Source organism: Sapajus apella, unplaced genomic scaffold, assembly GCF_009761245.1.
Source record: "Sapajus apella isolate SASKATOON/1434 unplaced genomic scaffold, GSC_monkey_1.0 scaffold3, whole genome shotgun sequence".
Classification (NCBI taxonomy): Eukaryota; Metazoa; Chordata; class Mammalia; order Primates; family Cebidae; genus Sapajus; species Sapajus apella.
Genome location: NW_022436943.1, coordinates 54,543,507 through 54,559,345, shown reverse-complemented (window position 1 = coordinate 54,559,345; position 15,839 = coordinate 54,543,507).

Genomic DNA, 15,839 nt, shown 5'->3' with positions numbered 1-15,839 from the left:
CATAATACTGAATGAGGAAAAGTTAAAAGCATTCCCTCTGAGAACTGGAACAAGATAAGGATGCCCACGCTAACCACTCTTCTTCAACATAGTACTGGAAGTCCTATTCAGAGCTATCAGACAAGAGAAAAAAAATAAAGGACATCCAAATAGATAAAGAGGAAGTAAAGCTGCCACTGCTTGCTGATGATATGATCATTTACCTTGAAAACCCTAAGGACTCCTCCAGAAAGCTCCTAGAACTGATAAAAGAATTCAGTGAAGTTTCTGGATACAAGATAAATGTACGCAAATCAGTAGCTCTTCTATACACCAAGAGTGACCGAGCAGAGAATCAAATAAAGAACTCAACCCCTTTTACAATAGCTTCAAAAATAATAATAATAAAATACTTAGGAATATACCTAACCAAGGAGTCAAAAGACTGCTACAAGGAAGATTACAAAACATTGCTGAAAGAAGCCACAGATGACACAAACAAATGGAAACACGTCCCATGCTCACTGATGGGCAGAATCAATATTGTAAAAATGATCATACTCCCAAAAGCTATCTACAAATTCAACTCAATACCATCATCATTCTTCACAGAACTAGAAAAAACAATTCTAACATTCATATGGAACCAAAAAAGAGCCCACATGGCCAAAGCAAAACTAAGTAAAAAGAAAAAATCAGGAGGCATCACACTACCTTATTTCAAACTACACTACAAGGCCATAGTCACCCAAACAGCATGGTGCTGGTTTAGAAATGGGCACATAGACTAATGGGACAGAATAGAGAAGCTAGAAATAAACCCAAATATTTACAGCCCACTGATCTTTGACAACGCAAACACAAACATAAACTGGGGAAAGGGCACCCTTGTCAACCAGTGGTGCTGGGATAATTGGCTAGCCACATGTAGGAGAATGAAACTGGACGTAAGACCTGAAACTATAAAATCCTAGAAGATAACGTTGGAAAAAACATTCTAGACATTGGCTTAGGCAAGCATTTCATGTCCAAGAACCTAAAAGTAAATGCAATAAAAAACAAAGATAAATAGCAGGGACCTAATTAAACTAAAGAACTTCTGCATGGCAAAAGGAACAGACAGCAGAGTAAACAGACAACCCACAGAATGGGAGAAAATCTTCACAATCTATACATCTGACAAAGGACTAACATCCAGAATCCACAATGAACTCAAAAAATCATTTTAAAAAATTCCACCAAAAAGTGGGCTAAGGACATGAATAGACAATTCTCAAAAGAAGATATACAAACGGTGAACAAACATGAATAAATGCTCAACATCACTAATGATAAGGGAAATGCAAATCAAAACCAACATGCAATACCATCTTACTCCTGCAAGAATGGCTATAATCAAAAATCAAAAAACAGTAGATGTGGTGAACAGGGAACACTGTTCCACTGCTGTGGAAATGTAAACTAATACAACCACTATGGAAGACAGTGTGGAGATTCCTTAAAGAACTAAAAGTAGAACTACCCATTTGATCCAGTAATCCTACTACTGGTATCTACCCAGGGGAAAAGAAGTCATTATTTGAAAAAGATATTTGCACATTCATGTTTATAGTGGCACAATTTACAATAGCAAAATTGTGGAACCAACCCAAGTGCCCATCAATCAATGAGTGGATAAATAAACTGTGGTATATACATAAGATGGAACACTACACAGCCATAAAATGGAATGAATTCACAGCCTTTGCAATGGCCTGGATGAGATTGGAGACTATTGTTCTAAGTGAAGTAACTCAGGAATGGAAAACCAAACATTGTATATTCTTACTGATATGTGAAAGCTAAAGCCATAAGGACAGAAAGACATAAGAATGATACAAGGACTTTGGGGACTTGTGGGGAAGACTGGAGGGATCAAGGGATAAAAGACTACAAAAATGGTGCAGTGTATACTGCTTGGGTGACAGGTGCACCAAAATCTCACAAATCATCACCGTAGAACTTGCTCATGTAACGAAATACCTCCTGTACCCCAATAACTTATGGAAGAAACAAATAAGTAAATAAATAAATTTCAAAAAATAAATATAAGTAAAAGAAACATTGGAAAAAAATTTTTATATCTTTATATCAAGTAATAATCATCATTAAGGAAAGGCCTAATAAATTTTCCCTTAAAATCTATTTGCTTGATTTCAATATTGCTACACCAATTTTTTTGCATAGTGTTTACCACTTTTTCTACCCTTTTAATGTCAGTTTTTCTGAATACTTGCATTCTTATAGACAGTATAAAGTTGAATAGTCCAAATTTTGATCTTTTACTAAGTCTCTGTCATTCTTACAACCTATACTAGTAACTGCAGATATATTTTGATCTATCTTACTGTATTATTTTATATGTTCTTTGTGTCCTGCTTTAGTAAGCTTTTTAGACTGCCTTCCTGGTTTCTTTTGAGTAGCCATATTTTTTTTTTCATTTATTTTCCTTCTATTTGTTCAAGATTATAGACTCTGTCTCTTCTCTTGGGTTATGGTTTGCCTGTTTTTTTACATACCTTTGATATGATTTGAATATGTGTCCCCTCCAAATCACATGTCAAAATGTGATTCCCAATGTTGGCGATAGGGCCTGGTGTGAGGCAATTAGATCGTTGAGGAATCCCTCATGAATGGCTTAGCATCATTCCTTTGGTGATGAGTAGATTCCTGTTCAGTTAGTTCACATGACACTTGGTTGTTTAAAATAGCCTGGGCTGGCTGCGGTGGCTCATGCTTGTAATCCCAGCATTTTGGGAGACCCAGGCGAGGCGAGCAAATCACAAGGTCAGGAGTTCGAGACCAGTCTTGTCAATATGGTAAAATACCATCTCTACTAAAAATACAAAAATTATCCTTGTGTGGTTGTGGGCGCCTGTAGTCCCAGTTACTCACGAGGCTGAGGCAGGAGAATCGCTTGAATGAGGGAGGTGGAGATTGCAGTGAGCCAAGACCACGCCACTGCACTCCAGCCTGGGTGACAGAGTGAGACTCCATCTCAAAATATAATAGTAATAGTAATAATAATAAATAGTCTGGGACTCCTTCCTTCTACTTCATCTTCCCACTCTCACCATGTGATATGCCTGCTCCTCCTTCACCTTCCACCATGACTGAAAGTTTCCTAAGGCCCTCAACAGAAGCAGATGCCAACACTATACTTCCTGTCCACCCTGCAGAACTGTGCGTCAATTAAACCTCATTTATTTATAAATTATACATCCTCAGGAATTTCTTATGGCAATGCAAGAAGGGACTAACACACCATTCTTTCCTGAACTTAGTCTTGCCCTTTAAATGTAATTTCCTTCCATCTGAAATGTATCTCTCTTTTTTTAAAAATTTTATTGCATTTTAGGTTTTGGGGTATATATGAAGAACATGCAAGATTGTTGCATAGGTACATATATGGCAATGTGGTTTGCTGCCTTCCTCCCCATCACCTATATCTGGCATTTCTCCCCATGCTTTCTCTCCCTGGCTCCCACCCCCCGCTGTCCCTCCCCTATTTCCCCCCAGTGTGTGATGCTCCCCTCCCTGTGTCCATGTGTTCTCATTGTTCAACACCCATCTATGAGTGAGAACATGTGGTGTTTGATTCTGTTCTTGTGTCAGTTTGCTGAGAATGATGGTTTTCAGGTTCAACCATGTCACTACAAAGGACATGAACTCATCATTTTTTATGGCTGCATAGTTGAAATGTATCTTTTAGAGCAAGTTCATTAACTGAGGATTTGTAGCTGGTAAACTCAGGCAAAACAACATACTGGTTAAGAATGCAAATGCTAGAGGAGAACTGGATTAAAACTCGCTTTTCCATTTACTAAATGTGTGACTAATCCCCTGTGCCTCAGTGACTTCATTTGTAAAATGAGAACATTTAAGGGCATCTGTCTCATAGGGTTGTTGAGAGAATTAAGTATGTTATATATTCACACGCCTAAAACATTTTTTGGTACAAATCAAACATCCAATATTATTTTAGTGGATTAGGGAAGAATGATTATTCAATAAATAGTCAACAGTCACTGTTTATTATTACAGGGCTAAAACAAAATATTTAACTAAAGAGAAGTGTGTGTGAATCCTGATCTAACTCTCTCCTTGGTTCCTCTATTTTATCGTCTTCCACAGCAGATTTAGTGAATTCTGCTTACTGCATGGGTGGAGCATGTGTTGGCCGTAGGGATGTCACTGACACTCTGGGTTGGATTTCTTTCCTCTGGGGTCCCATGGCCTTCCTCTGTTTGGTATTCATCATACATTGTGGAAAGGATATCTGTTCTTTCCTGGGTTGGACATCAGCTCCTTTGAGATAGCAAGAGGCAGAGATTCCACACTTTCTTCTGATTTTATTGGGGAAGAATCTCTTCTGCCCCTTAGCTCATCCCCTTTCCTGACTCTTTTCAGAAGCGCAGATTTGCCAATCAGATTTTGCCAAAGAACCGAGGACTTTTTTCAATACATGTCTTACAAGAGTGGACTGCTATTGCTTAAAGGTCAGAACACGTGTGGCAGAATGAATTCCATTCTTCCTTTCTTCTTCCTGAACTCCAGTTGCTATTTGACAAAATGTGTTTATGAATAAGTAAATGAATGATTTGTAAAAATACCGTATTGACTTTGGAGGTTTGAACAAATTCCATTTATACATAAAACATTAGACACATGTTGTTGACATTTCTTGTTTTACAGCTCTTGCTAGGGCTTCATCTGTTTGTTTGTTTTTTCTTGATTTAATCCATTTTGATGTTCTTCCCTATGCAAAGACATTTATCCCCCTAGCACGTTGCCTGCAGACATTATTAAAAGCCATTATCATATCTAACCACAATCAAACCTGCTTATAACTGTACCAACAGCAGCCCCCTTAGGGCCACTCAGCATGTATCTGTAGTTATCAGATAAATACACTTCTCATAGGGGTGTTCCTCCAAATTCATCTGACCTTGCTGTTTAGATCATGCAGAATATCATATATATTTTTTCATTTATTTTCTTTCTTTTATTCAAGATTATAGACTCGGTATCTTCTCTGAGGTTATGCTTTGCCTGTTTATTTACATACCTTTGATATGTGATTTGGATGTGTGTCCCCTCCAAATCGCATGTTAAAATGTGAGTTCTTTGTTGACCTTAGTCTCACTCTTTATATTTAATTCCCTTGTATTTGAAATGTATCTTTAGAATAAGTTCATTGACTGAGGGTCTGTGGGTGATAAACTCAGGCAGTACAGTGTTATTGGTTAAGAGTGAAAATACTGGAGGAAAACTGGATTAAAATCTAGCTGTTCCAATTACTAAATGTGTGACTAATCCCACGGTGCCTCAGTTTCTTCTTTTGTAAAATAAGAACCTTTAAGGATATCTGCTTCATAGGGTTGTTGAGATAATTAAGTATATTAGTCATATGCATAAAACAGTTTTTGGCACAAATCAGATGTCCAATATTATCTTAATGGGTTTGGACAGAATAATATTCAATAAGTTGTCAATAGCCACTGTTTATTATTACTAGGCATATAGACCTAGGAAAATACTCATGAAGTGCTGTAACATAAAATAACAAGTTTCATAGTAATATATAATAAATGTTTCTATTTTGTATAAAGAAAATAAAAGAAATAAACCCCATATTTATGTATATGCAGTATTTCAGCAAGTAATCCATTCTGATTCATTATCTTAGACAACTAAGACAGATAAAAAATTGCCTATTTTAATTGTGAGATATTACATTTTCAGTTGATGTTCAAACATTGGAAAAGCAGTGCACATCAGAATTAATGACATATGACAAATTTGGTAAATATTTATTGAGCACCTATTATATGCCAGACACTATTTCTAGAGACTGGAGATAACATAGTGAACAAAATAGACAAGAGTGTCTGCCTTCAAGGATCTTTTTTTCTATGTAGCCCATGGTCAGTGATTTAAGAACATAACAGGAAGTATGTAGAAACACAAATCAAAAAATTGACATCATTATCTCAGGTAAGTGAATCCAAGTGGTTTTATAACGTTACCACAAAAATGTATTACCTTTGTAATTTAAAAAATCTAATAAAATACATTAAAAGAGGCTTATTTATTCATAAGTATCCTACATAAGACTGTAGGAATTTTTTAATTCTATCCTGACGATACCTAGAATCAGAATTTTCCCTTACCTGGCTCCCCCATTACTCTGGAAAAGAATTCATCCCCTATCATCCAGTCCCCACCTCTTGCACGGTAAATAGGAGAATTAGATTCCAACAGCCTGACCAACCACTAATTTAGAAGACAGCACCATAAATCCGCAAAGGACTGAGTTTAATTTCACAGCTGTGAGGCTCCTGCAGAGCATTTGCAGAGCTGGGCCACTGTTGGGTACTCTTTCTGTCACACCTTACCACTTGATAATGGCTCTCCAGTGCAGGGCTGTTTCATGTTTCTCCTCTCTCAAAGCCTGTCATTGATTCCCTGAAAGCCCAGGTCTCTTCAAAAGTGCCACATGTCATCCAGAGAAATTAAGACTGCAGATATAGGCAGGACGGCAGCTGTTGTAAAAATCACGAGCAGAGTGGCCTCTGTACAGCTTCTCAGCAAAATCTTTTAATAGCACTTTACATGCTGGTGGGAAAACTATAAAGTGCATTCAACTCTTCTTTGGAGAACATCCATGGTTTTAATTATCTGCAGGCTTTACATCATTAGAGTGATTGAGTTGATGAGAGAGCGGGCATCCTGACAATGACCTGGGGGAAACAATATGGAAGGCTGTTGGGGACAAGGCATGATGGCAGCTCCTACTTAATGCCTTTTTACTAGATCATTCATTCATTCATTCACTTTGCATAGTTTCTTTTTTTCCAGCCTTATTGAGATATAATAAACAAATAAAAATCATATATATTTAATGTATACAATGTGATTTTTTGATAAAAGTATACATTGTGAAATAACTGTTGCAACTAACTATCCATCGACTCAGACAGTTACCGTGTGTGTGTTTGCGCGCATGTGCGTGCCCGTGTGTGTGTGGGGGAGGGGGGGGAGGTGAGAACACTTTAAGACTTGCCCTCTTAGCAAATTTAAAGTATGCCATACAGTATTAATGATAATTACATTGCTATGCTCATTTATCTTATGTAACTGAAAATTTGCACCCTTTGTCCCAAATCGTCCCATTTCCCACTTCTCCCAGGCCCTGGGAGCTGTCATTCTGCTCTCTGATTTCAAAAATTGGACTGTTTCAGATTCCACATATCGGTGAGAACATACATTATTTGATTTTCTGTATCTAACTTATTTAACCTAGCATAAATCCCCCAAGTTCTTTCATGTTGTTGCAAATGGCAGGATTTTCTTCCTTTTAAAGGCTGGGTATCACTTGTCTTTTTGATCACAGCCATCCTCACAGGTATGATGTAAGATCATACTGTGGTTTTGATTTTCATTTCTCTGATGATTACTAATGCTAATCACAGTTTTGTGTTCCTATTGGCCATTTCTATAGGTTCTTTGAAAAAATGTCTCTTGAGACCCTTAGCCCATTTTTAATTGAATTATTAAGTTGTTTTGCTATTGAGTTTTATGAGTTTCTTGTATATTTTGGCTATTAACCTCTCATCAAATACAGGTTTTAAAAATATTTTTCTCCCATTCTAAGTTTACTTTTTCACACTGTTGTGGTTTTTTGTTTGTTTGTTTTTTGTTTTTTGTTTTTTTTTGCTTTACAGAAGCGTCTTAGTTTAATGCAATCCCATTTCTCTATTTTTGCTTTTGTTGTCTGTGCTTTTGGTGTCATGCAAAAAATAACTGCCCAGATCAATGTCGGGAACCCTTTCCTCTATATTTCTTCTGGTAGTTTTACCGTTTAGCGTCTTATGTTTAAATCTTTAATCAATTTTGAGTTGATTTTTATGTACAGTGTGAGATAAGGGTACAGCTTCATTTTTTTGCATGTGGATATCCAATTTTCCCAATATTTATTAGAGAGACAGTCCTTTTCCCATAGTGTGTTCATGGCAATCTTGTCAAAGATTAGTTGAGAGTAAATGTGTGGATTTATTTGTGAGCTCTCCATTCTGTTTTTATACAAGTCTCATATTGCTTTTATTACTATAATTCTATAATGTATTTTGAAATCATGCTATAGCTGATGTAATATATTTTTTAAGGTATTTGAAAAGAACAGATTTATTCTTCTTGATCAAAATTGTTTGGCTATTTGTGGTCTCTGTAGCTCCATACAAATTTTAGAATTGTTATTCCATTTCTCTAAAGAATGTCACTTGTATTTTCACATGGATTTCACTGAATATGTAGATCACTATGTTTAGTATGGACATTTTGAAAACATGAATTCTTCAAATCTATGAACACAACATCTTGTCACTTATCTGTGTTTTGAAAATATTCAGCCGGGCATGGTGGCTCATACCTGTAATCCCAGCACTTTGGGAGGCCGAGGTGGGCGGATCACCAGGTCAGGAGTTCCAGACCAGCCTGACCAACACAGAGAAACCCCATCTCTCCTAAAAATACAAAAATTAGCCAGACATGGTGGTGCCTGCCTATAATCCCAGTTACTCAGGACGCTGAGGCAGGAGAATTACTTGGACCCAAGAGACGGAGGTTGTAGTGAGCCAAGATTGCACTATTGCACTCCAACCTGGGCAACAGAGTGAGACTCTGTCTCAAAAAAAAAAAAAAAAAAAAAAATTATTTATCAGTGTTTTATAATTTTCAGTTTGCAAGTCTTTTTCCTTAGCAGTTGAGTTACTCAAATATTTCATGTTTCTTGTTATCATTAATGGGATTGGTTTTTAAAATTTCCTTTTGGGATGGTTATTTTTGTTGTTGTTTGCATGTAGAAACAGAAAAAAAAATTGCATGTTGATTTTGTATCCTGCAACTTTACTGAATTTATTAGTTCTAACAGCTTTTCATTGAGTGTTTAGGGTTTTCTACATGGACAATCATGTCATCTGAAAACAGAGATAGTATTACTTCTTCCTTTATAATTTGCATGGCTTTTATATCTTTTTCTTACCTAATTTCTCTTGCTAGGACTTATAGTACTTTGTTGAATAGAAGTGGTAAGACTGAGAATCTTTGCATTCTATTAGATTTTAGAGACATACTTTCAGTTTTTCCCCAAAATTAAGATGTTAGATATAAGTTTTTCATACGTAGCTTTTCTTGTGTTGTGGTGTTCCTTTTATACCTATTTCTGAGAGTTGTTATAGTGTAAGAAATTGTTTTTTCTGCACCTATTGAGATGATAATGTGAATTTTTTTATTTCATTCTATTAATGTGTATCACATGTATTGATTTGCATATATTGAACAGTATTTGCATCTCAGAAGTAATTTCCACTTGGCCATGGTGAATATTATTTTAATGTGCTGTTGAATTAAGTGTACTATTGTTTTTATTCAGAATTTAAAAATTTATGTTCATCAGATGTATTGGTCTATAGTTTTGTTTCCTTGTGGTATCTTTGCCTGGCTTTGGTATCAAGGTAATTCTGGCCTCATAAAATTAGTTCAGAAATGTTTCCTCTTCCATTTTTTGACAGAGCTTAAGGAGAATTGTTATTAATTTTTCTTTGAATGTTTGGTAGAATTTACCTGGAAAGCCATCTGGTCCTGGGCCATTTTTTGTTGAGGGGTTTTTGATGATTGATTCAATCCCCTTACTCATTATTGGTCTGTTCATATTTTCTATTTTCACATGACTCAGTCTTGGTGGGTTGTATGTTTCTAGGGATTTATCTATTTTAACATGTTCTTAGCATTCAGCTGTCAATAATAGTCCCTTATGCGTTTCTAAATATCTGAGGCATCTGTTGTGATGTCTCCTCTTTCATTTCTAATTTTATTTATTTGAGTTGTCTTTTTTTTTCTTAGTTATTATAGCCATGGGTTTATTGATTTTGTTTATCTTACCAAAAATTGATTCTTAGTTTTGTTCATTTTTTTTTCTATTTAAAACAATTCTCAAATTTATTTCTGCCCGTATTTTTAATTATTTTCTTTCTTCTGTTAACTTTGGGCTAGTTATTTTTTTTTCTATTTTTTAGTTCTTTGAGGTGTAAATTAGGTTTTCTATTTCAGAACTTTCTTCTTTTTTAATAGAGGTGTTTGTTGCTATAAACTGTCTTCTTAGTACTCCTTTTGCTGCACTACTTCAAGAGTGGGTGGTTTAGTTTTCATGTATCTGTGAATTTTTCTATTTTCTTTCTGTCATTGGTTTTATTTTATTCTATTGTGGTCAGAAAAGATACCTGGAATGACCATCTTGAATTTTTTAAGACTTGTTTTACAATGCAACATGTGGTCTGCCCTGGAGAATGTTCCATGTGCACTTGAGAAAAATGTATATTCTTTGGTTGTTAGGTGCTATGAGATAGAAATTGTGTTGCTATTCATTTATTATAAATGAAGAACTGCTCTGAAGTTAATAACTAAAATCAAACTCTGTTGAATTCCTATTTTTTTCTTGTATTTTTTTTTCTGATTTTGTTGAGAGCTCAAGCTCTCCTTGAGCTTCTTCAAAAAACAATATTTTTGGATCTTTTTTTCAGGCAGCATAAAGTTACTGGGAATTTACTGTTTTGTTTGTTGTTGTTGTTGTTGTTGTTGTTGATTTCATGGGTTGCAGGTACTATGTGTACAGTCCCAGGGGGTGGAAGGAGGGATTGCAGAGAGTCGGATTCTAGAGGGGGGTGCATACTCCAGCCCCAGGGAGGGAGGCACACTCTAGTACCAGGGAAGGAGTTTGCAGCAATGAGGATTCTGAGCAGCTGTATCAGCTACAGTCAGTATCAGAAAAGACTGCAGGGGTTCTAAGTAGCATTGGCCATGGGCATCTGCAGGGGTGGAGAGGTCTGCTGGAGTCCTTGGTGGTGAAGGCTGCTGGAGTTTTCCTTTTCCCCTTTCTCTTATAAGAGGTAGTCAACCCCGAGGTGATTCCTCTTTGCACTGACCTGTGCCAGTCTGGGTGAGGTGAAATAGATTAAAATGTTTCCTACACTTTTCTTTGATGACATCCTCAGTTTTTGTCCTCAACTGGGTTTCAGTAACATTGTAATTATACTCTGGAGCTCTTCCAGAGCTATTTTCTTCCACAGATACTTCTTAAACTATGGTTTTTATTGGGGGATAGAACTAGAACCTCATAATCTGCTCTTTTGCTACTGGCAGTCTCATTGTACATTCTTTTTGTCCTCTTCAAGAGATACTTAACATAGAGGTTAAGAGTAGGACCTCAGATGCCACATTGCTTGTGTTTGAATCTTATTTCTGTCACCAAATAACTTTTAATTATGGGAAACATTTAATTTCTGCAATCATCACTCTTCCATCTATATAATGTGTTCAATAATTGCATACATCTCAGGGTTATAGCAAGGACAAAGCCAGATAATACATGCAGAGCACTTAGCATAGTAACTTTATGCATAAGTTCTCAATAGTTTTTAGTTGCTATATGCTAGTCACAGAAAAACTGGTCAAGAATAGAAAATTAAGCTGGAACCATGGATATAAATGTGTGGTCCAAATTTACTTTTTCAGTGTATGAGTTCAAAGCTAAAATTATTTAGTGGAATAACTGGTGTAGAGCTGAAGAAACTTTAAAATATCTTCTGCAAACATGAAAGCACCCATATATCTCTATAACTCACAGCATTGTTATCTTTCGAAAGAAAAGAAAAACAAACAAATGACAAGAGGTGATAAAACCATAAACAGTAAGAGTAAGCATCCAGCCCAGTCAAAAGGAAAATTAGCAAAGCAAAAATTAGAAAGAGTAGAACAATGTGAAAGACGTTCTAAAACAATATTTAAAGAGGGTTAAAAAAAACACAATTATTTGTTTCAAGAACAGAAGCTATAAAAAAGATTTTTTAAATAAAAATTATGTAGACAAATTCAGTATTTAGTACACAGGTTAAAAATAAATTAGAACAGCTTAAGAGATAATTCATATAGTAAAGATCATCTGTATTAGGAGATAAATCCCCAAGAATGTATCATATTTTCACACATCTAAGCATTAGCAGCTCTTGTGTTCCAGGACTATGTTTTCAGACATGTTTATATAGTCAGGAAGCCCTTGAATTATAGAGACAAATACTTCTGGAGTACACTTACCTACATTATGGATAAGTAAAAGTAAGAAGAATTGCTCCTTTTTGAGAGCTATTGAGATGTCTCTCCAAGGAGATATTTGAAGATAATAAACCCAGAGATATTTTCTTCCTCTCTCCAGAGATATTTGGCTTCATGCAAGGGTGATAAAAATACAGTATTTCTCAGGAGAAGAAAATGGACAGGTTTGTTAAGATGAGAGTTTGGGGTTCCTCTCCTATAATGCATCCCCATTGCATATGTGGTATCACTTACTCCTCACCATGCCACTCTCACTGAAGCTCAGGGATGTAAAACTAATATGCTAGTCGGGCTGTTGCTCTTTCTCTGAGTAATAAACTGACTTGTCTCTGACTCATAGGTTTCTGTTTTCCTACCAACATAAATATGAACCTGTGATGGGCTAAGTTGATTGCTTACAAATCAAGTCTTAGACTTCTCATAGTTCTTAAAGTTCTAACTGTATTTAGCCAGGATTCAGAACTAGTGGAAACTGAGGTGGCTCCACAGTTACACAAATTCACCTTTCCCCCTGGCTCTTGGTTACCTACAGAACTCACATTGCAGATGGCTCCCTCCACATGGAGGAAGTCCTGTCGAACCTCAGAAAAGAAAGAAAAACCTGGTACTCCTTTGCATTTTTGCACTCTCAGTCTTACACTATAAGATGATGTTCACTTTCACTAATATCTCTGTACTTGTGTTTAGTCTTTACAATCAACTTTCTCTAGGCTACATTTTACCCCAGGAAAAACAGCAGAGTCAGTGCCCAGATGTCATTTAAAGGAAATATTACCTCCAGAATATTTCCACTTACAGAAGAATGTCACCATTCCCAGACCAATTTAATTCACCTCTTTCTAAATGCCCCTGATACTACTTTGGTCCAAAGATCTAAATTAATAGAGATAGAGACCATGCTCATGGGTTTAAAAACCAAAACACTGTCATAATGAAATAATTTTGTCCCAAGAACATAAATAAACACAATAAAACTTCAAACAAAATCATAGATTTGATGTGTGTGTGCATAAGTAACTAAAATAGATGACTATGAATAAAATACATTTATAAAATGGCCAATAAATTTTGAAAATGAAGAAGGAAAAAGGAGGATGATCTATTTAATCAAATATGAAGGCATTTTAAAGAAGTTGAAATTAAATGGGTTCAGTATATTGTAGAAATAAGCAAATAATTACATGGAACATAATTCAATATATTCCATACAAATAAGCAAGTAATTATATAGAGATTAATTCTATATGTTCCACATATCATACAATATTACAATCCCACTTCCAATCTTGAGACTCAAGAACAAAATGAGAAACAAACAAGCTATATCTTGAACAAATTGCTTAACCTTTCTGAGTCTAATTTGTCATCTCTTACATGGAGTTATGACACCCATGTATTACAGTAAAAATTATATAAAAACACAGCCAGGAGCTTAATAATTAGATATATCTTTAAATCACCCATCTTCCTCTTCCTCATACTCGACAAAACATTTCCACTAGACCTAATTATTAGAAAATAAATTAGCTGAGAGTATTCCAAATACATAAAACCCCCATTAGATAAGAAGCAATAAGGTGTGGTGATCAATCACAATTTATTCACTGAAAAATAATCTAATCTAAGGTCACAGTTATTAAAAATTGAAATAAAATATGAAAGGTTTGAAAAATAGGTAATTATTAAACCTTTCTCTGTTTTACCCATATATTTACCAGTTCTTGTGCTCTAAATTCTTTTGGTGGATTCTATCTTTTAATAGGAATAGTATTTTCATTATTAATTGACAAATAATATATGTACTTATGTGATGTTTTGATACATGATCACAATGTGAATAACTCAAGCTAATTAATAAATCTATCACCTCACATGCCATTTTTTGAGTTGAAAACATTTAAAACCTACTCTGTTAGCAATTTTCAAATGTGTAACACATTACTATTTATTCTACTCACTGTTCTATGCAATAGATAACTAAAGCTTATTCCTCTAGTACCTTCTGATCAACATTTCCCATTTGCCCATCCACTCCCACCCACACTCTTGATTTTTTTCTTCTTACTTCATTTTCCTTCATTTTGAGAAACTTTAATATTTCTTGTAGTAAAGACCTGCTGATGCCAAATTCTTTCAGCCCATGTTTGTCTATGATTATCTTTATTTTGCCTTTGGCTTTGAAGGATCATTTTTTGGCAAATAGAATTCTAGGATAAAATTTTATTTTTATTTTTGCACTTTAAAAATGTCATGAACTTCCATCATCTTCTGATTTTCATTGTTTCTGATAAGTCAGTGGAATTCTTATTCTCATTTCTATAGATGCATCATATCTGTTTTTCTCTAGCTGCTTTAGATTTTTTCTCTCCTGGTTGCTTTTCATCAATTTGATTACATGGTGTGCCATGGCTTGGGAATATGGCAAAAACCTGAAAATATTACCCATTAAATGTAGAGGGAATTGTGAAATTGCAGATTCTGTGACATTCAGTACTCTCAGAAGTTAACAGGGCAACCAAGACAAAATGGAGCTAATCAAATATTCTACTGGACAAAGTACGATAATATAGAGCACGTTCAGATCACTGTTTTTAAGGGAAAAGAGACTACTTTTCCCCAAAAATGCTTTTTATTTTTCTCTAAGTTATAGTGGTAGAAAGGACCTTAGAGATCATCTAACAAAATTTTTTATATTAAATTGATGACAAAACTGAAGCCTAGAGTGACTAATCAGCCAAATGAATGTGGCTAACTAGCAGTAGAGTTGAAATTTCAGTTCTGAATTCTTGACTCACTTATTATCAAAGTTTTCACTCTTGATTCATTCATTTACCTTTTTTAAATTATCACATCAGGGTAACAATGGAGTAGTGATTAATATATTTTATATAAATTTACTTTAAACTGGCTCACTCTTAATTATTTGTATTGTGCTAAGTAAAAACACCCCTAAAATTATAAAATTGAATGCCATTGTTTTGATTTAGATTTTAATAAAAATTTGCATTTTTAGATTTTTATTGCTTGTTTTATTAATATTTATTGTCCTCTAAAGACTGTTATACATTATAGATCTTCAACAAAACATAAAAAGCTACCAATACACTTCAGTTCTTCAGAATATTTTGGTAGCTTATTAACTTAACTTCAAGTTAATCAAGTGAAAGGAAAATCAATCTTTGGGTATAAAGAGAAAAGATAGATCTTTCAGGATTGGTGCTAAAAACATTTCCCCACATGAAGAAAGACACCTATTCACCTCAGAGCCTCTGTTATGATCTCTTACTAATTGCTGCTGTCACTGTTATTTTATCCTGGGAATTTAAAAGTGTAGAAGGAAGAGAAAGGATTATTATTTCTCTCTCCATGCTTGTCACTGCCTTTATTCTTCCGTATTATACTTTGAATCTTAGCTAAAGCAAAATTTGAGCACACAGAATTTTTTTTTCATGTTTCAGCAGATAATAAACAGTAAACCATGTGAGGCTAATTTGTTAGGTTTCCAAGAGAAATTGGCCATTGGTATTTTGGGGTGCTCTCATTTCTTTGCTCCCAACTTGCCACCAGGAGCTGGATACCATCGTAGTATCCTTATCTGGTATCACAACTTCAGCACCCACCTTCCATAATGTCTAGACACAAGAGATTCATAC